Raw genomic sequence first — 20,301 nt, 5'->3', positions numbered from 1 at the left:
AGTCCAAGTTGCTGATGTCAGTTTGTAGGGCTCCCTTGGGTCTATCTGAACAGCACAACTTTGGGGAGGGTACAAATTCGGTTGGGGGTCCAAACTTCTATATAAGGATTCATTGCAGTCAGGTCCCAGCCCTGTGCTTGGTGCCCCTGGCACATCCTTTGGCCATTTTCCCTGGGAAAGAAAACTCACCAGTCCAGGTTGCTGATGTCAGTTTGTAGGGCTCCCTTGGGTCTATCTGGGAATCAGAAATTTGAGGAGGGGACAACTTTGGTCTGCACACCATCCTTCGATACAGGGATTCTTTGCAGTCAGGCCCCAGCCAGTGCCAGGGGCCCCTGGGCACATCCTTTGGCCATTTTCCCTGGGAAAGAAAACTCACCAGTCCAGGTTCCTGATTTCAGTTTGTAGGGCTCCCTTGGGTCTATCAGGGCAGCACAAGTATGAGATGGGGACAACTTCGGTCTGGGTTTCATCCTTCGATATAAGGATTCTTTGCAGTCAGGCCCCAGCCCAGGGCCAGATGCCCCTGGGCACATCCTTTGGCCATTTTCCCTGGGAAAGAAAACTCACCAGTCCAGGTTCCTGATGTCAGTTTGTAGGGCTCCCTTGGGTCCATCTGCGCAGCAGAAATTTGAGGAGGGGACAACTTTGGTCTGCAAACTAATCTTCGATATATGGATTATTTGAATTCAGGCCCCAGCCCAGTGCCAGAGGCTCCTGGGCACATCCTTTGGCCATTTTCCCTGGGAAAGAAAATTCACCAGTCCAGGTTGCTGATGTCAGTTTGTAGGGCTCCCTTGGGTCTCTCAGGGCAGCACAACTTCGTGGAGGGGACAACTTCGGTCGGGGTTCCATCCTTCGATATAAGGATTTTTTGCAGTCAGGCCCCAGCCCAGTGCCAGGGGCCCCTGGGCACATGCTTTGGCCATTTTCCCTGTGAAAGAAAACTCACCAGTCCAGGTTGCTGATGTCAGTTTGTAGGGCTCCCTTGGGTCTATCAGGGCAGCACAACTTTGAGGAGGGGACAATTTTGGTCTGGGGTCCATCCTTCGATATATGGATTTTTTGCATTCAGGTCCGAGCCCAGTGCCAGGGGCCCCTGGGCACATGCTTTGGCCATTTTCCCTGGGAAAGAAAACTCACCAGTCCAGGTTGCTGATGTCAGTTTGTAGGGCTCCCCTGGGTCTATCAGGGCAGCACAAGTTTGAGATGGGGACAACTTTGGTCTGTGATCCATCCTTCGATAGAGGGATTCTTTACAGTCAGGACCGAGACCAGTGCCAGGGGCCCCTGGACACATCCTTTGGCCATTTTCCCTGGGAAAGAAAACTCACCAGTCCAGGTTGCTGATGTCAGTTTGTAGGGCTCCCTTGGTTCTATCTGCGCAGCAGAAATTTCAGGAGTGGACAATTTTGGTCTGGGATCCATCCTTCGATATAAGAATTCTTTGCAGTCAGGTCCCAGCCCTGTTCTTGGGGCTCCTGGGCACATTCTTTGGCCATTTTCCCTGGGAAAGAAAATTCACCAATCCAGGTTTCTGATGTCAGTTTGTACGGCTCTCTTGGGTCTATCTGGGAATCAGAAATTTGAGGAGGGGACAACTTTGGTCTGCAAACCATCTTTCGATATATGGATTCTTTGCAGTCAGGCCCCAGCCAGTGCCAGGGGCCCCTGGGCACATCCTTTGGCCATTTTCCCTGGGAAAGAAAACTCACCAGTCCAGGTTCCTGATTTCAGTTTGTAGGGCTGCCTTGGGTCTATCAGGGCAGCACAAGTATGAGATGGGGACAACTTCGGTCTGGGTTTCATCCTTCGATATAAGGATTCTTTGCAGTCAGGCCCCAGCCCAGGGCCAGATGCCCCTGGGCACATCCTTTGGCCATTTTCCCTGGGAAAGAAAACTCACCAGTCCAGGTTCCTGATGTCAGTTTGTAGGGCTCCCTTGGGTCTATCTGCGCAGCAGAAATTTGAGGAGGGGACAACTTTGGTCTGCAAACTAATCTTCGATATATGGATTATTTGAATTCAGGCCCCAGCCCAGTGCCAGAGGCTCCTGGGCACATCCTTTGGCCATTTTCCCTGGGAAAGAAAATTCACCAGTCCAGGTTGCTGATGTCAGTTTGTAGGGCTCCCTTGGGTCTCTCAGGGCAGCACAACTTCGTGGAGGGGACAACTTCGGTCGGGGTTCCATCCTTCGATATAAGGATTTTTTGCAGTCAGGCCCCAGCCCAGTGCCAGGGGCCCCTGGGCACATGCTTTGGCCATTTTCCCTGTGAAAGAAAACTCACCAGTCCAGGTTGCTGATGTCAGTTTGTAGGGCTCCCTTGGGTCTATCAGGGCAGCACAACTTTGAGGAGGGGACAATTTTGGTCTGGGGTCCATCCTTCGATATATGGATTTTTTGCATTCAGGTCCGAGCCCAGTGCCAGGGGCCCCTGGGCACATGCTTTGGCCATTTTCCCTGGGAAAGAAAACTCACCAGTCCAGGTTGCTGATGTCAGTTTGTAGGGCTCCCCTGGGTCTATCAGGGCAGCACAAGTTTGAGATGGGGACAACTTTGGTCTGTGATCCATCCTTCGATAGAGGGATTCTTTACAGTCAGGACCGAGACCAGTGCCAGGGGCCCCTGGACACATCCTTTGGCCATTTTCCCTGGGAAAGAAAACTCACCAGTCCAGGTTGCTGATGTCAGTTTGTAGGGCTCCCTTGGTTCTATCTGCGCAGCAGAAATTTCAGGAGTGGACAATTTTGGTCTGGGATCCATCCTTCGATATAAGAATTCTTTGCAGTCAGGTCCCAGCCCTGTTCTTGGGGCTCCTGGGCACATTCTTTGGCCATTTTCCCTGGGAAAGAAAATTCACCAATCCAGGTTTCTGATGTCAGTTTGTACGGCTCTCTTGGGTCTATCTGGGAATCAGAAATTTGAGGAGGGGACAACTTTGGTCTGCAAACCATCTTTCGATATATGGATTCTTTGCAGTCAGGCCCCAGCCAGTGCCAGGGGCCCCTGGGCACATCCTTTGGCCATTTTCCCTGGGAAAGAAAATTCACCAGTCCAGGTTCCTGATGTCAGTTTGTAGGGCTCCCTTGGGTCTATCAGGGCAGCACAACTTTGAGGAGGGGACAACTTCGTTCTGGGTTCCATCCTTCGATATAAGGATTCTTTGCAGTCAGGTCCGAGCCCAGTGCCAGGGCCCCCTGGGCACATCCTTTGGCCATTTTCCCTGGGAAAGAAAACTCACCAGTCCAAGTTGCTGATGTCAGTTTGTAGGGCTCCCTTGGGTCTATCTGAACAGCACAACTTTGGGGAGGGTACAAATTCGGTTGGGGGTCCAAACTTCTATATAAGGATTCATTGCAGTCAGGTCCCAGCCCTGTGCTTGGTGCCCCTGGCACATCCTTTGGCCATTTTCCCTGGGAAAGAAAACTCACCAGTCCAGGTTGCTGATGTCAGTTTGTAGGGCTCCCTTGGGTCTATCTGGGAATCAGAAATTTGAGGAGGGGACAACTTTGGTCTGCACACCATCCTTCGATACAGGGATTCTTTGCAGTCAGGCCCCAGCCAGTGCCAGGGGCCCCTGGGCACATCCTTTGGCCATTTTCCCTGGGAAAGAAAACTCACCAGTCCAGGTTCCTGATTTCAGTTTGTAGGGCTCCCTTGGGTCTATCAGGGCAGCACAAGTATGAGATGGGGACAACTTCGGTCTGGGTTTCATCCTTCGATATAAGGATTCTTTGCAGTCAGGCCCCAGCCCAGGGCCAGATGCCCCTGGGCACATCCTTTGGCCATTTTCCCTGGGAAAGAAAACTCACCAGTCCAGGTTCCTGATGTCAGTTTGTAGGGCTCCCTTGGGTCTATCTGCGCAGCAGAAATTTTAGGAGCGGACAATTTTGGTCTGGGATCCATCCTTCGATATAAGGATTCTTTGCAGTCAGGTCCCAGCCCTGTTCTTGGGGCTCCTGGGCACATTCTTTGGCCATTTTCCCTGGGAAAGAAAACTCACCAGTCCAGGTTCCTGATGTCACTTTGTAGGGCTCCCTTGGGTTTATCAGGGCTGCACAAGTATGAGATGGGGACAACTTCGGTCTGCGATCCATCCTTCGATATAAGGAGTTTTTGCAGTCAGGTGCAAGCCCAGTGCCAGGGGCCCCTGGGCACATCCTTTGGCCATTTTCCCTTGGAAAGAAAATTCACCAGTCCAGGTTGCTGATGACAGTTTGTAGGGCTGCCTTGGGTCTATCTGGGCAGCACAATTTTGAGGTGGGGACAACTTTCATCTGGGGTCCATCCTTCGATATATGGATTTTTTGCAGTCAGGCCCCAGCCCAGTGCCAGGGGCCCCTGGGCACATCCTTTGGCCATTTTCCCTTGGAAAGAAAACTCACCAGTCCAGGTTGCTGATGTCAGTTTGTAGGGCTCCCCTGGGTTTATCAGGGCAGCACAAGTTTGAGATGGGGACAACTTTGGTCTGTGATCCATCCTTCGATAGAGGGATTCTTTACAGTCAGGACCGAGACCAGTGCCAGGGGCCCCTGGGCACATCCTTTGGCCATTTTCCCTGGGAAAGAAAACTCACCAGTCCAGGTTGCTGATGTCAGTTTGTAGGGCTCCCTTGGGTCTATCAGGGCGGCACAACTTTGAGGAGGGGACAACTTCGGCCTTTGATCCGTTCTTTGATATAAGGATTCATTGCAGTCAGGCCCCAGCCCAGGGCCCGGGGACCCTGGGCACAACCTTTGGCCATTTTCCCTGGAAAAGAAAATTCACCAGTCCAGGTTGCTGATGTCAGTTTGTAGGGCTCCCTTGGGTCTATCTGGGCAGCAGAAATTTGAGGAGCGGACAATTTTGGTCTGGGATCCATCCTTCGATATAAGGATTCTTTGCAGTCAGGTCCCAGCCCTGTTCTTGGGGCTCCTGGGCACATTCTTTGGCCATTTTCCCTGGGAAAGAAAACTCACCAGTCCAGGTTCCTGATGTCACTTTGTAGGGCTCCCTTGGGTTTATCAGGGCTGCACAAATATGAGATGGGGACAACTTCGGTCTGCGATCCATCCTTCGATATAAGGAGTTTTTGCAGTCAGGTGCAAGCCCAGTGCCAGGGGCCCCTGGGCACATCCTTTGGCCATTTTCCCTTGGAAAGAAAATTCACCAGTCCAGGTTGCTGATGACAGTTTGTAGGGCTGCCTTGGGTCTATCTGGGCAGCACAATTTTGAGGTGGGGACAACTTTCGTCTGGGGTCCATCCTTCGATATATGGATTTTTTGCAGTCAGGCCCCAGCCCAGTGCCAGGGGCCCCTGGGCACATCCTTTGGCCATTTTCCCTTGGAAAGAAAACTCACCAGTCCAGGTTGCTGATGTCAGTTTGTAGGGCTCCCTTGGGTCTATCAGGGCAGCACAAGTTTGAGGTGGGGACAATTTTCGTCTGGGGTCCATCCTTCGATATATGGATTTCTTTCACTCAGGCTCCAGCCCAGTGCCAGGGGCCCCTGGGCAAATCCTTTGGCCATTTTCCCTGGGAAAGAAAACTCACCAGTCCAGGTTCCTGATTTCAGTTTGTAGGGCTCCCTTGGGTCTATCAGGGCAGCACAAGTATGAGATGGGGACAACTTCGGTCTGCGATCCATCCTTCGATATAAGGATTTTTTGCATTCAGGCCCCAGCCGAGGGTCAGGGGCCCCTGGGCACATCCTTTGGCCATTTTCCCTGGGAAAGAAAATTCACCAGTCCAGGTTCCTGATGTCAGTTTGTAGGGCTCCCTTGGGTCTATCAGGGCAGCACAACTTTGAGGAGGGGACAACTTCGTTCTGGGTTCCATCCTTCGATATAAGGATTCTTTGCAGTCAGGTCCGAGCCCAGTGCCAGGGCCCCCTGGGCACATCCTTTGGCCATTTTCCCTGGGAAAGAAAACTCACCAGTCCAAGTTGCTGATGTCAGTTTGTAGGGCTCCCTTGGGTCTATCTGAACAGCACAACTTTGGGGAGGGTACAAATTCGGTTGGGGGTCCAAACTTCTATATAAGGATTCATTGCAGTCAGGTCCCAGCCCTGTGCTTGGTGCCCCTGGCACATCCTTTGGCCATTTTCCCTGGGAAAGAAAACTCACCAGTCCAGGTTGCTGATGTCAGTTTGTAGGGCTCCCTTGGGTCTATCTGGGAATCAGAAATTTGAGGAGGGGACAACTTTGGTCTGCACACCATCCTTCGATACAGGGATTCTTTGCAGTCAGGCCCCAGCCAGTGCCAGGGGCCCCTGGGCACATCCTTTGGCCATTTTCCCTGGGAAAGAAAACTCACCAGTCCAGGTTCCTGATTTCAGTTTGTAGGGCTCCCTTGGGTCTATCAGGGCAGCACAAGTATGAGATGGGGACAACTTCGGTCTGGGTTTCATCCTTCGATATAAGGATTCTTTGCAGTCAGGCCCCAGCCCAGGGCCAGATGCCCCTGGGCACATCCTTTGGCCATTTTCCCTGGGAAAGAAAACTCACCAGTCCAGGTTCCTGATGTCAGTTTGTAGGGCTCCCTTGGGTCTATCTGCGCAGCAGAAATTTGAGGAGGGGACAACTTTGGTCTGCAAACTAATCTTCGATATATGGATTATTTGAATTCAGGCCCCAGCCCAGTGCCAGAGGCTCCTGGGCACATCCTTTGGCCATTTTCCCTGGGAAAGAAAATTCACCAGTCCAGGTTGCTGATGTCAGTTTGTAGGGCTCCCTTGGGTCTCTCAGGGCAGCACAACTTCGTGGAGGGGACAACTTCGGTCGGGGTTCCATCCTTCGATATAAGGATTTTTTGCAGTCAGGCCCCAGCCCAGAGCCAGGGGCCCCTGGGCACATGCTTTGGCCATTTTCCCTGTGAAAGAAAACTCACCAGTCCAGGTTGCTGATGTCAGTTTGTAGGGCTCCCTTGGGTCTATCAGGGCAGCACAACTTTGAGGAGGGGACAATTTTGGTCTGGGGTCCATCCTTCGATATATGGATTTTTTGCATTCAGGTCCGAGCCCAGTGCCAGGGGCCCCTGGGCACATGCTTTGGCCATTTTCCCTGGGAAAGAAAACTCACCAGTCCAGGTTGCTGATGTCAGTTTGTAGGGCTCCCCTGGGTCTATCAGGGCAGCACAAGTTTGAGATGGGGACAACTTTGGTCTGTGATCCATCCTTCGATAGAGGGATTCTTTACAGTCAGGACCGAGACCAGTGCCAGGGGCCCCTGGACACATCCTTTGGCCATTTTCCCTGGGAAAGAAAACTCACCAGTCCAGGTTGCTGATGTCAGTTTGTAGGGCTCCCTTGGTTCTATCTGCGCAGCAGAAATTTCAGGAGTGGACAATTTTGGTCTGGGATCCATCCTTCGATATAAGAATTCTTTGCAGTCAGGTCCCAGCCCTGTTCTTGGGGCTCCTGGGCACATTCTTTGGCCATTTTCCCTGGGAAAGAAAATTCACCAATCCAGGTTTCTGATGTCAGTTTGTACGGCTCTCTTGGGTCTATCTGGGAATCAGAAATTTGAGGAGGGGACAACTTTGGTCTGCAAACCATCTTTCGATATATGGATTCTTTGCAGTCAGGCCCCAGCCAGTGCCAGGGGCCCCTGGGCACATCCTTTGGCCATTTTCCCTGGGAAAGAAAACTCACCAGTCCAGGTTCCTGATTTCAGTTTGTAGGGCTCCCTTGGGTCTATCAGGGCAGCACAAGTATGAGATGGGGACAACTTCGGTCTGGGTTTCATCCTTCGATATAAGGATTCTTTGCAGTCAGGCCCCAGCCCAGGGCCAGATGCCCCTGGGCACATCCTTTGGCCATTTTCCCTGGGAAAGAAAACTCACCAGTCCAGGTTCCTGATGTCAGTTTGTAGGGCTCCCTTGGGTCTATCTGCGCAGCAGAAATTTGAGGAGGGGACAACTTTGGTCTGCAAACTAATCTTCGATATATGGATTATTTGAATTCAGGCCCCAGCCCAGTGCCAGAGGCTCCTGGGCACATCCTTTGGCCATTTTCCCTGGGAAAGAAAATTCACCAGTCCAGGTTGCTGATGTCAGTTTGTAGGGCTCCCTTGGGTCTCTCAGGGCAGCACAACTTCGTGGAGGGGACAACTTCGGTCGGGGTTCCATCCTTCGATATAAGGATTTTTTGCAGTCAGGCCCCAGCCCAGTGCCAGGGGCCCCTGGGCAGATCCTTTGGCCATTTTCCCTGTGAAAGAAAACTCACCAGTCCAGGTTGCTGATGTCAGTTTGTAGGGCTCCCTTGGGTCTATCAGGGCAGCACAACTTTGAGGAGGGGACAATTTTGGTCTGGGGTCCATCCTTCGATATATGGATTTTTTGCATTCAGGTCCGAGCCCAGTGCCAGGGGCCCCTGGGCACATGCTTTGGCCATTTTCCCTGGGAAAGAAAACTCACCAGTCCAGGTTGCTGATGTCAGTTTGTAGGGCTCCCCTGGGTCTATCAGGGCAGCACAAGTTTGAGATGGGGACAACTTTGGTCTGTGATCCATCCTTCGATAGAGGGATTCTTTACAGTCAGGACCGAGACCAGTGCCAGGGGCCCCTGGACACATCCTTTGGCCATTTTCCCTGGGAAAGAAAACTCACCAGTCCAGGTTGCTGATGTCAGTTTGTAGGGCTCCCTTGGTTCTATCTGCGCAGCAGAAATTTCAGGAGTGGACAATTTTGGTCTGGGATCCATCCTTCGATATAAGAATTCTTTGCAGTCAGGTCCCAGCCCTGTTCTTGGGGCTCCTGGGCACATTCTTTGGCCATTTTCCCTGGGAAAGAAAATTCACCAATCCAGGTTTCTGATGTCAGTTTGTACGGCTCTCTTGGGTCTATCTGGGAATCAGAAATTTGAGGAGGGGACAACTTTGGTCTGCAAACCATCTTTCGATATATGGATTCTTTGCAGTCAGGCCCCAGCCAGTGCCAGGGGCCCCTGGGCACATCCTTTGGCCATTTTCCCTGGGAAAGAAAATTCACCAGTCCAGGTTCCTGATGTCAGTTTGTAGGGCTCCCTTGGGTCTATCAGGGCAGCACAACTTTGAGGAGGGGACAACTTCGTTCTGGGTTCCATCCTTCGATATAAGGATTCTTTGCAGTCAGGTCCGAGCCCAGTGCCAGGGCCCCCTGGGCACATCCTTTGGCCATTTTCCCTGGGAAAGAAAACTCACCAGTCCAAGTTGCTGATGTCAGTTTGTAGGGCTCCCTTGGGTCTATCTGAACAGCACAACTTTGGGGAGGGTACAAATTCGGTTGGGGGTCCAAACTTCTATATAAGGATTCATTGCAGTCAGGTCCCAGCCCTGTGCTTGGTGCCCCTGGCACATCCTTTGGCCATTTTCCCTGGGAAAGAAAACTCACCAGTCCAGGTTGCTGATGTCAGTTTGTAGGGCTCCCTTGGGTCTATCTGGGAATCAGAAATTTGAGGAGGGGACAACTTTGGTCTGCACACCATCCTTCGATACAGGGATTCTTTGCAGTCAGGCCCCAGCCAGTGCCAGGGGCCCCTGGGCACATCCTTTGGCCATTTTCCCTGGGAAAGAAAACTCACCAGTCCAGGTTCCTGATTTCAGTTTGTAGGGCTCCCTTGGGTCTATCAGGGCAGCACAAGTATGAGATGGGGACAACTTCGGTCTGGGTTTCATCCTTCGATATAAGGATTCTTTGCAGTCAGGCCCCAGCCCAGGGCCAGATGCCCCTGGGCACATCCTTTGGCCATTTTCCCTGGGAAAGAAAACTCACCAGTCCAGGTTCCTGATGTCAGTTTGTAGGGCTCCCTTGGGTCTATCTGCGCAGCAGAAATTTGAGGAGGGGACAACTTTGGTCTGCAAACTAATCTTCGATATATGGATTATTTGAATTCAGGCCCCAGCCCAGTGCCAGAGGCTCCTGGGCACATCCTTTGGCCATTTTCCCTGGGAAAGAAAATTCACCAGTCCAGGTTGCTGATGTCAGTTTGTAGGGCTCCCTTGGGTCTATCAGGGCAGCACAACTTCGTGGAGGGGACAACTTCGGTCGGGGTTCCATCCTTCGATATAAGGATTTTTTGCAGTCAGGCCCCAGCCCAGTGCCAGGGGCCCCTGGGCACATGCTTTGGCCATTTTCCCTGTGAAAGAAAACTCACCAGTCCAGGTTGCTGATGTCAGTTTGTAGGGCTCCCTTGGGTCTATCAGGGCAGCACAACTTTGAGGAGGGGACAATTTTGGTCTGGGGTCCATCCTTCGATATATGGATTTTTTGCATTCAGGTCCGAGCCCAGTGCCAGGGGCCCCTGGGCACATGCTTTGGCCATTTTCCCTGGGAAAGAAAACTCACCAGTCCAGGTTACTGATGTCAGTTTGTACGGCTCCCCTGGGTCTATCAGGGCAGCACAAGTTTGAGATGGGGACAACTTTGGTCTGTGATCCATCCTTCGATAGAGGGATTCTTTACAGTCAGGACCGAGACCAGTGCCAGGGGCCCCTGGACACATCCTTTGGCCATTTTCCCTGGGAAAGAAAACTCACCAGTCCAGGTTGCTGATGTCAGTTTGTAGGGCTCCCTTGGTTCTATCTGCGCAGCAGAAATTTCAGGAGTGGACAATTTTGGTCTGGGATCCATCCTTCGATATAAGAATTCTTTGCAGTCAGGTCCCAGCCCTGTTCTTGGGGCTCCTGGGCACATTCTTTGGCCATTTTCCCTGGGAAAGAAAATTCACCAATCCAGGTTTCTGATGTCAGTTTGTACGGCTCTCATGGGTCTATCTGGGAATCAGAAATTTGAGGAGGGGACACCTTTGGTCTGCAAACCATCTTTCGATATATGGATTCTTTGCAGTCAGGCCCCAGCCCAGTGCCAGGGGCCCCTGGGCACATCCTTTGGCCATTTTCCCTGGAAAAGAAAATTCACCAGTCCAGGTTGCTGATGTCAGTTTGTAGGGCTCCCTTGGGTCTATCTGCGCAGCAGAAATTTGAGGAGCGGACAATTTTGTTCTGGGATCCATCCTTCGATATAAGGATTCTTTGCAGTCAGGTCCCAGCCCTGTTCTTGGGGCTCCTGGGCACATTCTTTGGCCATTTTCCCTGGGAAAGAAAACTCACCAGTCCAGGTTCCTGATGTCACTTTGTAGGGCTCCCTTGGGTTTATCAGGGCTGCACAAGTATGAGATGGGGACAACTTCGGTCTGCGATCCATCCTTCGATATAAGGAGTTTTTGCAGTCAGGTGCAAGCCCAGTGCCAGGGGCCCCTGGGCACATCCTTTGGCCATTTTCCCTTGGAAAGAAAATTCACCAGTCCAGGTTGCTGATGACAGTTTGTAGGGCTGCCTTGGGTCTATCTGGGCAGCACAATTTTGAGGTGGGGACAATTTTCGTCTGGGGTCCATCCTTCGATATATGGATTTTTTGCAGTCAGGCCCCAGCCCAGTGCCAGGGGCCCCTGGGCACATCCTTTGGCCATTTTCCCTTGGAAAGAAAACTCACCAGTCCAGGTTGCTGATGTCAGTTTGTAGGGCTCCCTTGGGTCTATCAGGGCAGCACAATTTTGAGGTGGGGAAAATTTTCGTCTGGGGTCCATCCTTCGATATATGGATTTCTTTCACTCAGGCTCCAGCACAGTGCCAGGGGCCCCTGGGCACATCCTTTGGCCATTTTCCCTGGGAAAGAAAATTCACCAGTCCAGGTTGCTGATGTCAGTTTGTAGGGCTCCCTTGGGTCTATCAGGGCAGCACAACTTTGAGGAGGGGACAATTTCGGTCTGTGATCCATTGTTCGACATAAGGATTCTTTGCAGTCAGGCCCCAGCCCAGGGCCAGGGGCCCCTGGGCACATCCTTTGGCCATTTTCCCTGGAAAAGAAAACTCACCAGTCCAGGTTGCTGATGTCACTTTGTAGGGCTCCCTTGGGTCTATCTGCGCAGCAGAAATTTCAGGAGCGGACAATTTTGGTCTGGGATCCATCCTTCGATATAAGAATTCTTTGCAGTCAGGTCCCAGCCCTGTTCTTGGGGCTCCTGGGCACATTCTTTGGCCATTTTCCCTGGGAAAGAAAATTCACCAGTCCAGGTTACTGATGTCAGTTTGTACGGCTCTCTTGGGTCTATCTGGGAATCAGAAATTTGAGGAGGGGACAACTTTGGTCTGCAAACCATCCTTCGATATATGGATTCTTTGCAGTCAGGTCCCAGCCCAGTGCCAGGGGCCCCTGCACACATCCTTTGGCCATTTTCCCTGGAAAAGAAAATTCACCAGTCCAGGTTGCTGATGTCAGTTTGTAGGGCTCCCTTGGGTCTATCTGGGCAGCAGAAATTTCAGGAGCGGACAATTTTGGTCTGGGATCCATCCTTCGATATAAGGATTCTTTGCAGTCAGGTCCCAGCCCTGTTCTTGGGGCTCCTGGGCACATTCTTTGGCCATTTTCCCTGGGAAAGAAAACTCACCAGTCCAGGTTCCTGATGTCACTTTGTAGGGCTCCCTTGGGTTTATCAGGGCTGCACAAGTATGAGATGGGGACAACTTCGGTCTGCGATCCATCCTTCGATATAAGGAGTTTTTGCAGTCAGGTGCAAGCTCAGTGCCAGGGGCCCCTGGGCACATCCTTTGGCCATTTTCCCTGGAAAAGAAAATTCACCAGTCCAGGTTGCTGATGACAGTTTGTAGGGCTGCCTTGGGTCTATCTGGGCAGCACAATTTTGAGGTGGGGACAACTTTAGTCTGCGATCCATCCTTCGATATATGGATTTTTTGCAGTCAGGCCCCAGCCCAGTGCCAGGGGCCCCTGGACACATCCTTTGGCCATTTTCCCTGGGAAAGAAAATTCACCAGTCCAGGTTGCTGATGTCAGTTTGTAGGGCTCCCTTGGGTCTATCAGGGCAGCAGAAATTTGAGGAGGGGACAACTTCGGTCTGTGATCCATTTTTCGACATAAGAATTCTTTGCAGTCAGGTCCCAGCCCTGTTCTTGGGGCTCCTGGGCACATTCTTTGGCCATTTTCCCTGGGAAAGAAAATTCACCAATCCAGGTTTCTGATGTCAGTTTGTACGGCTCTCTTGGGTCTATCTGGGAATCAGAAATTTGAGGAGGGGACAACTTTGGTCTGCAAACCATCTTTCGATATATGGATTCTTTGCAGTCAGGCCCCAGCCCAGTGCCAGGGGCCCCTGGGCACATCCTTTGGCCATTTTCCCTGGAAAAGAAAATTCACCAGTCCAGGTTGCTGATGTCAGTTTGTAGGGCTCCCTTGGGTCTATCTGCGCAGCAGAAATTTTAGGAGCGGACAATTTTGTTCTGGGATCCATCCTTCGATATAAGGATTCTTTGCAGTCAGGTCCCAGCCCTGTTCTTGGGGCTCCTGGGCACATTCTTTGGCCATTTTCCCTGGGAAAGAAAACTCACCAGTCCAGGTTCCTGATGTCACTTTGTAGGGCTCCCTTGGGTTTATCAGGGCTGCACAAGTATGAGATGGGGACAACTTCGGTCTGCGATCCATCCTTCGATATAAGGAGTTTTTGCAGTCAGGTGCAAGCCCAGTGCCAGGGGCCCCTGGGCACATCCTTTGGCCATTTTCCCTTGGAAAGAAAATTCACCAGTCCAGGTTGCTGATGACAGTTTGTAGGGCTGCCTTGGGTCTATCTGGGCAGCACAATTTTGAGGTGGGGACAATTTTCGTCTGGGGTCCATCCTTCGATATATGGATTTTTTGCAGTCAGGCCCCAGCCCAGTGCCAGGGGCCCCTGGGCACATCCTTTGGCCATTTTCCCTTGGAAAGAAAACTCACCAGTCCAGGTTGCTGATGTCAGTTTGTAGGGCTCCCTTGGGTCTATCAGGGCAGCACAATTTTGAGGTGGGGACAATTTTCGTCTGGGGTCCATCCTTCGATATATGGATTTCTTTCACTCAGGCTCCAGCACAGTGCCAGGGGCCCCTGGGCACATCCTTTGGCCATTTTCCCTGGGAAAGAAAATTCACCAGTCCAGGTTGCTGATGTCAGTTTGTAGGGCTCCCTTGGGTCTATCAGGGCAGCACAACTTTGAGGAGGGGACAATTTCGGTCTGTGATCCATTGTTCGACATAAGGATTCTTTGCAGTCAGGCCCCAGCCCAGGGCCAGGGGCCCCTGGGCACATCCTTTGGCCATTTTCCCTGGAAAAGAAAACTCACCAGTCCAGGTTGCTGATGTCACTTTGTAGGGCTCCCTTGGGTCTATCTGCGCAGCAGAAATTTCAGGAGCGGACAATTTTGGTCTGGGATCCATCCTTCGATATAAGAATTCTTTGCAGTCAGGTCCCAGCCCTGTTCTTGGGGCTCCTGGGCACATTCTTTGGCCATTTTCCCTGGGAAAGAAAATTCACCAGTCCAGGTTACTGATGTCAGTTTGTACGGCTCTCTTGGGTCTATCTGGGAATCAGAAATTTGAGGAGGGGACAACTTTGGTCTGCAAACCATCCTTCGATATATGGATTCTTTGCAGTCAGGTCCCAGCCCAGTGCCAGGGGCCCCTGGACACATCCTTTGGCCATTTTCCCTGGAAAAGAAAATTCACCAGTCCAGGTTGCTGATGTCAGTTTGTAGGGCTCCCTTGGGTCTATCTGGGCAGCAGAAATTTCAGGAGCGGACAATTTTGGTCTGGGATCCATCCTTCGATATAAGGATTCTTTGCAGTCAGGTCCCAGCCCTGTTCTTGGGGCTCCTGGGCACATTCTTTGGCCATTTTCCCTGGGAAAGAAAACTCACCAGTCCAGGTTCCTGATGTCACTTTGTAGGGCTCCCTTGGGTTTATCAGGGCTGCACAAGTATGAGATGGGGACAACTTCGGTCTGCGATCCATCCTTCGATATAAGGAGTTTTTGCAGTCAGGTGCAAGCTCAGTGCCAGGGGCCCCTGGGCACATCCTTTGGCCATTTTCCCTGGAAAAGAAAATTCACCAGTCCAGGTTGCTGATGACAGTTTGTAGGGCTGCCTTGGGTCTATCTGGGCAGCACAATTTTGAGGTGGGGACAACTTTAGTCTGCGATCCATCCTTCGATATATGGATTTTTTGCAGTCAGGCCCCAGCCCAGTGCCAGGGGCCCCTGGACACATCCTTTGGCCATTTTCCCTGGGAAAGAAAATTCACCAGTCCAGGTTGCTGATGTCAGTTTGTAGGGCTCCCTTGGGTCTATCAGGGCAGCAGAAATTTGAGGAGGGGACAACTTCGGTCTGTGATCCATTTTTCGACATAAGGATTCTTTGCAGTCAGGGTCCAGCCCAGGGCCAGGGGCCCCTGGGCACATCCTTTGGCCATTTTCCCTGGGAAAGAAAACTCACCAGTCCAGGTTGCTGATGTCAGTTTGTAGGGCTCCCTTGGGTCTCTCAGGGCAGCACAACTTTGAGGAGGGGACAACTTCAGTCTGGGGTCCATCCTTCGATATAAGGATTCTTTGCATTCAGGTCCGAGCCCAGTGCCAGGGGCCCCTGGGCACATCCTTTGGCCATTTTCCCTGGGAAAGAAAACTCACCAGTCCAAGTTGCTGATGTCAGTTTGTAGGGCTCCCTTGGGTCTATCTGAACTGCACAACTTTGGGGAGGGTACAAATTCGGTTGGGGGTCCAAACTTCTATATAAGGATTCATTGCAGTTAGGTCCCAGCCCTGTGCTTGGGGCCCCTGGCACATCCTTTGGCCATTTTCCCTGGGAAAGAAAACTCACCAGTCCAGGTTCCTGATGTCAGTTTGTAGGGCTCCCTTGGGTCTATCTGGGAATCAGAAATTTGAGGAGGGGACAACTTTGGTCTGCACACCATCCTTCGATACAGGGATTCTTTGCAGTCAGGCCCCAGCCCAGTGCCAGGGGCCCCTGGGCACATCCTTTGGCCATTTTCCCTGGGAAAGAAAACTCACCAGTCCAGGTTCCTGATTTCAGTTTGTAGGGCTCCCTTGGGTCTATCAGGGCAGCACAAGTATGAGATGGGGACAACTTCGGTCTGGGTTTCATCCTTCCATATAATGATTCTTTGCAGTCAGGTCCAAGCCCAGGGCCAGATGCCCCTGGGCACATCCTTTGGCCATTTTCCCTGGGAAAGAAAACTCACCAGTCCAGGTTCCTGATGTCAGTTTGTAGGGCTCCCTTGGGTCTATCTGGGAAGCAGAAATTTGAGGAGGGGACAACTTTGGTCTGCATACTAATCTTCTATATATGGATTATTTGAATTCAGGCCCCAGCCCAGTGCCAGGGGCTCCTGGGCACATCCTTTGGCCATTTTCCCTGGGAAAGAAAATTCACCAGTCCAGGTTGCTGATGTCAGTTTGTAGGGCTCCCTTGGGTCTCTCAGGGCAGCACAACTTCGTGGAGGGGACAACTTCGGTCTGGGTTCCATCCTTTGATATAAGGATTTTTTGCAGTCAGGCCCCAGCCCAGTGCCAGGGGCCCCTGGGCACATCCTTTGGCCATTTTCCCTGGGAAAGAAAACTCACCAGTCCAGGTTGATGATGTCAGTTTGTAGGGCTCCCTTGGGTCTATCTGAACAGCACAACTTTGGGGAGGGTACAAATTCGGTTGGGGGTCCAAACTTCTATATAAGGATTCATTGCAGTCAGGTCCCAGCCCAGGGCCCGGGGCCCCTCGGCACAACCTTTGGCCATTTTCCCTGGAAAAGAAAATTCACCAGTCCAGGTTGCTGATGTCAGTTTGTAGGGCTCCCTTGGGTCTATCTGCGCAGCAGAAATTTTAGGAGCGGACAATTTTGGTCTGGGATCCATCCTTCGATATAAGGATTCTTTGCAGTCAGGTCCCAGCCCTGTTCTTGGGGCTCCTGGGCACATTCTTTGGCCATTTTCCCTGGGAAAGAAAACTCACCAGTCCAGGTTCCTGATGTCACTTTGTAGGGCTCCCTTGGGTTTATCAGGGCTGCACAAATATGAGATGGGGACAACTTCGGTCTGCGATCCATCCTTCGATATAAGGAGTTTTTGCAGTCAGGTGCAAGCCCAGTGCCAGGGGCCCCTGGGCACATCCTTTGGCCATTTTCCCTTGGAAAGAAAACTCACCAGTCCAGGTTGCTGATGTCAGTTTGTAGGGCTCCCCTGGGTCTATCAGGGCAGCACAAGTTTGAGATGGGGACAACTTTGGTCTGTGATCCATCCTTCGATAGAGGGATTCTTTACAGTCAGGACCGAGACCAGTGCCAGGGGCCCCTGGGCACATCGTTTGGCCATTTTCCCTGGGAAAGAAAACTCACCAGTCCAGGTTGCTGATGTCAGTTTGTAGGGCTCCCTTGGGTGTATCAGGGCGGCACAACTTTGAGGAGGGGACAACTTCGGCCTTTGATCCGTTCTTTGATATAAGGATTCATTGCAGTCAGGCCCCAGCCCAGGGCCCGGGGCCCCTGGGCACAACCTTTGGCCATTTTCCCTGGGAAAGAAAACTCACCAGTCCAGGTTGCTGATGTCAGTTTGTAGGGCTCCCTTGGGTGTATCAGGGCGGCACAACTTTGAGGAGGGGACAACTTCGGCCTTTGATCCGTTCTTTGATATAAGGATTCATTGCAGTCAGGCCCCAGCCCAGGGCCCGGGGCCCCTGGGCACAACCTTTGGCCATTTTCCCTGGAAAAGAAAATTCACCAGTCCAGGTTGCTGATGTCAGTTTGTAGGGCTCCCTTGGGTCTATCTGCGCAGCAGAAATTTTAGGAGCGGACAATTTTGTTCTGGGATCCATCCTTCGATATAAGGATTCTTTGCAGTCAGGTCCCAGCCCTGTTCTTGGGGCTCCTGGGCACATTCTTTGGCCATTTTCCCTGGGAAAGAAAACTCACCAGTCCAGGTTCCTGATGTCACTTTGTAGGGCTCCCTTGGGTTTATCAGGGCTGCACAAATATGAGATGGGGACAACTTCGGTCTGCGATCCATCCTTCGATATAAGGAGTTTTTGCAGTCAGGTGCAAGCCCAGTGCCAGGGGCCCCTGGGCACATCCTTTGGCCATTTTCCCTTGGAAAGAAAATTCACCAGTCCAGGTTGCTGATGACAGTTTGTAGGGCTGCCTTGGGTCTATCTGGGCAGCACAATTTTGAGGTGGGGACAACTTTCGTCTGGGGTCCATCCTTCGATATATGGATTTTTTGCAGTCAGGCCCCAGCCCAGTGCCAGGGGCCCCTGGGCACATCCTTTGGCCATTTTCCCTTGGAAAGAAAACTCACCAGTCCAGGTTGCTGATGTCAGTTTGTAGGGCTCCCTTGGGTCTATCAGGGCAGCACAAGTTTGAGGTGGGGACAATTTTCGTCTGGGGTCCATCCTTCGATATATGGATTTCTTTCACTCAGGCTCCAGCCCAGTGCCAGGGGCCCCTGGGCACATCCTTTGGCCATTTTCCCTGGGAAAGAAAATTCACCAGTCCAGGTTGCTGATGTCAGTTTGTAGGGCTCCCTTGGGTCTATCAGGGCAGCACAACTTTGAGGAGCGGACAATTTTGGTCTGGGATCCATCCTTCGATATAAGGATTCTTTGCAGTCAGGTCCCAGCCCTGTTCTTGGGGCTCCTGGGCACATTCTTTGGCCATTTTCCCTGGGAAAGAAAACTCACCAGTCCAGGTTCCTGATGTCACTTTGTAGGGCTCCCTTGGGTTTATCAGGGCTGCACAAGTATGAGATGGGGACAACTTCGGTCTGCGATCCATCCTTCGATATAAGGAGTTTTTGCAGTCAGGTGCAAGCCCAGTGCCAGGGGCCCCTGGGCACATCCTTTGGCCATTTTCCCTTGGAAAGAAAATTCACCAGTCCAGGTTGCTGATGACAGTTTGTAGGGCTGCCTTGGGTCTATCTGGGCAGCACAATTTTGAGGTGGGGACAACTTTCGTCTGGGGTCCATCCTTCGATATAAGGATTTTTTGCAGTCAGGCCCCAGCCCAGTGCCAGGGGCCCCTGGGCACATCGTTTGGCCATTTTCCCTTGGAAAGAAAACTCACCAGTCCAAGTTGCTGATGTCAGTTTGTAGGGCTCCCTTGGGTCTATCAGGGCAGCACAATTTTGAGGTGGGGACAATTTTCGTCTGGGGTCCATCCTTCGATATATGGATTTCTTTCACTCAGGCTCCAGCCCAGTGCCAGGGGCCCCTGGGCACATCCTTTGGCCATTTTCCCTGGGAAAGAAAATTCACTAGTCCAGGTTGCTGATGTCAGTTTGTAGGGCTCCCTTGGGTCTATCAGGGCAGCACAACTTTGAGGAGGGGACAACTTCGGTCTGTGATCCATTGTTCGACATAAGGATTCTTTGCAGTCAGGCCCCAGCCCAGGGCCAGGGGCCCCTGGGCACATCCTTTGGCCATTTTCCCTGGAAAAGAAAACTCACCAGTCCAGGTTGCTGATGTCAGTTTGTAGGGCTCCCTTGGGTCTATCTGCGCAGCAGAAATTTCAGGAGCGGACAATTTTGGTCTGGGATCCATCCTTCGATATAAGAATTCTTTGCAGTCAGGTCCCAGCCCTGTTCTTGGGGCTCCTGGGCACATTCTTTGGCCATTTTCCCTGGGAAAGTAAATTCACCAGTCCAGGTTGCTGATGTCAGTTTGTACGGCTCTCTTGGGTCTATCTGGGAATCAGAAATTTGAGGAGGGGACAACTTTGGTCTGCAAACCATCCTTTGATATATGGATTCTTTGTAGTCAGGCCCCAGCCCAGTGCCAGGGGCCCCTGGACACATCCTTTGGCCATTTTCCCTGGAAAAGAAAATTCACCAGTCCAGGTTGCTGATGTCAGTTTGTAGGGCTCCCTTGGGTCTATCTGGGCAGCAGAAATTTCAGGAGCGGACAATTTTGGTCTGGGATCCATCCTTCGATATAAGGATTCTTTGCAGTCAGGTCCCAGCCCTGTTCTTGGGGCTCCTGGGCACATTCTTTGGCCATTTTCCCTGGGAAAGAAAATTCACCAGTCCAGGTTACTGATGTCAGTTTGTACGGCTCTCTTGGGTCTATCTGGGAATCAGAAATTTGAGGAGGGGACAACTTTGGTCTGCAAACCATCCTTCGATATATGGATTCTTTGCAGTCAGGCCCCAGCCCAGTGCCAGGGGCCCCTGGACACATCCTTTGGCCATTTTCCCTGGAAAAGAAAATTCACCAGTCCAGGTTGCTGATGTCAGTTTGTAGGGCTCCCTTGGGTCTATCTGGGCAGCAGAAATTTGAGGAGCGGACAATTTTGGTCTGGGATCCATCCTTCGATATAAGGATTCTTTGCAGTCAGGTCCCAGCCCTGTTCTTGGGGCTCCTGGGCACATTCTTTGGCCATTTTCCCTGGGAAAGAAAACTCACCAGTCCAGGTTCCTGATGTCACTTTGTAGGGCTCCCTTGGGTTTATCAGGGCTGCACAAGTATGAGATG

This window comes from Lonchura striata, chromosome 5 (genome assembly GCF_046129695.1).
Source record: "Lonchura striata isolate bLonStr1 chromosome 5, bLonStr1.mat, whole genome shotgun sequence".
NCBI classification, from domain to species: Eukaryota; Metazoa; Chordata; class Aves; order Passeriformes; family Estrildidae; genus Lonchura; species Lonchura striata.
The sequence above is the reverse complement of the archived record's forward strand: the minus strand, read 5'-3'. Positions refer to the sequence as shown.